This window comes from Neovison vison, chromosome 12 (genome assembly GCF_020171115.1).
Source record: "Neovison vison isolate M4711 chromosome 12, ASM_NN_V1, whole genome shotgun sequence".
Classification (NCBI taxonomy): Eukaryota; Metazoa; Chordata; class Mammalia; order Carnivora; family Mustelidae; genus Neogale; species Neogale vison.
In genome coordinates, this window is record NC_058102.1 from 91,028,318 (window position 1) to 91,030,983 (window position 2,666).

The 2,666-nt window shown below is 35.4% G+C and overlaps 1 pseudogene; it reads right to left on the reverse strand.

Moving 5' to 3' along the window:
• Positions 1-244: 244 nt before the first annotated feature.
• Positions 245-2,041, reverse strand: LOC122890966 (annotated as a pseudogene).
• Positions 2,042-2,666: the final 625 nt, after the last annotated feature.

The following is a 2,666-nucleotide window of genomic DNA, read 5'->3' on the forward strand; positions in this document are numbered from 1 at the left end:
GAACAAGTTAAGTACTTCCAGAAATCTCAAGTCAGAAATGAACAGCCTATAAATTGAACTAATAATCTTACCACAGTTTGATTATCACTTTGTTTATTCTTATTACTCATTTACCTCTTTATTTACAAATCTAAACAGAATTAAAACTCTACTTTTGACGGTATAATAGAGATATTAATGGAAGAGACCAATCCACACATATGCTATATCCCTGGACATTTATCTTGCTTAAAATGCTAATCTTTTATGCCTTGGGCTTCTTACTGAGCAGTGAATGTTTATCTGTGCACAATCCATTTCTCTTCCTGCTGGGATTTTCTTTAGAGTCACCCGTGCCATCATTGAACAATTCTGAATGTGCTTCGTTAGTTTTCTTTGTTCTGCATGGAGTATTCTCAGAGATAACACTTTCAATTTCAGCTCCCATGGCTTCTCCTAAAGCTGTTAAAATTCCATCACGTTGGTTTACCATAAACTTTGTATCTTCTTCAATAAAGTACATAGGTGGTTTTAAGCAATCTGTGAGGTCCATCAGCACTGAGATACGCTTGCTTTTCTTTCATCTTGTAGGTGATGTTGAGTTTTGGCTGTGGCCAGAGTCCTTTTCTAACCATCCCTAAGTCGATTTTAATAAAAAGGCTAACACTCCTGATATCTCCTATCAAAGTATGTTTAGCTTTCTGTTTATTAGTAACTCAGCAAGTTATTAGTAAGATAATCCCCTCTCCTGCGACATATCCTCGAAGGTCTTCATTTACAATTATATCAGAACTACCAAATAAACAGCACAAAATACTGAATTTCTTCCATACAGTATTGAAATACTGTATCCTAGAGCTGATGAGAGCTGCTGCAGTTTCTTTAGTTGCTACCTCTTATTCTGTTGGGTGGCCACTGTCCATTGGTTTTCTCATTGTGATAGTGTCCAGAACAAATTCCTAGGCATGCAGTTGGAAGCTCCAGAAATGTTTCTCAGCTTATCTAAAGCCTCAGCTTAATTTTTAATGAAAATTTAGAGCATGACAGATAAACCTAATTATTTTAATTTCCCATCCCTTAATAAAGTAAGGTAGTATAGCTTTGTGTTTGCAGTGGCCATTTAGAAAACAGCTATTTTATGTATAGAAGAAAAGTTTTATTATTTTTAATTTGAGACCTAAATTTGGGAAAGATAAAATAAAAATACTGTCAGAGGAAAAAGATATAAACATAAGTCACAGGTATCCAGATATAATATTTATTATGCAAGGAACAGTACACATAATATTTTAACATACACACACACATGCACATATGCACTCAGCAATAAGTGACTATAATATTGGGCACTTTTAACTTTTACAAAAATCAATAATAGTTATTAAAGATAATTTATAAATATGTAAAAAGGTACAAAGAATTAAGAATATATGTCTGAGGGGTTTGAAGTGGCGGGGGGGTGGGAGGTTGGGGTACCAGGTGGTGGGTATTATAGAGGGCACAGCTTGCATGGAGCACTGGGTGTGGTGAAAAAATAATGAATACTGTTTTTCTGAAAATAAATAAATTGGGGAAAAAAAAGGGAAAAAAAAAACCTATATAGCTAACTCCATACTTAATATGAAAGGGATAGGTTTATCTTTGAGACCAGGAACAAGACAAGGATGTCCCTCTCACCCCTCCCATTTAACATTGTACTAGAGGTTCTAGCCACTGCAGTAAGGCAACAAAAAGGAATAAAAACATCCAGATTGGGAAAAAAAAAAAAGAATATATTTATTTTAAAAAGAAACTGTTACTTGGGCACAGAATAACTAGTATTTAACAAAGAGAAAGCTCAAATTCTACTTAACTCCTTTTTTATTTGCATATCGTGGATTTAACAATTTGCAGTAAAGGAGTCAAAATCCTTTTTTACCCCTTGTGAATAAATTTATTATATTTAGCCAATTTTGTTAAATTTTAAGCACATTTCATTGCTTCCATCTCTCAGTATTTTCAATTACTATGAGTCAGGTACACAAAATTCATTTCATTCATACCCTCTGCACTTACTGTACATCTTCAATGATACTTCATTACTTACTCCAAGATTTTGTTTATTTATTTACTTGACAGAGAGAGAGAGACAGAGAAATCACAAGTAGGGAGAGAGGCAGGTAGAGAGAGAGGGGGGAAGCAGGCTCCCTGCTGAGCAGAGAGCCCGATTCGGACTCCATCCCAGGACCCTGAGATCATGACCTGAGCCAAAGGCAGAGGCTTTAACCCACTGAGCCCAGGCGCCCACTGTTCTTGGCAAGCATTTCATGGATCTGACAGCAAAAGCATAAGCAAGAAAAGCAAAACTAAACAAGTGGGACTACTTCAAACTGTAAAGATTCTCCATAGCAAAAGAAATGATCATCAAAATGAAAAGACAACCTGTGTAATGGGAGAAAATATTTACAAACCACATATCTGATAAAGGTTAATATCTAAAATATATAAAGAATTCTTACAATTATTAATCTTATACAAAGTAGAATATTATTTATACTGTGGTAAAATTAGGAAAACATAAAGTGTTGTTGTAAAAACTCAGATTAGTAGCTCTCATTTTAAAAAGAGCCTACTGGGGCACCTGGGTGGCTCAGTGGGTTAAGCCTCTGCCTTCGGCTCAGGTCATGATCTCAGGGTCCTGGGATGGA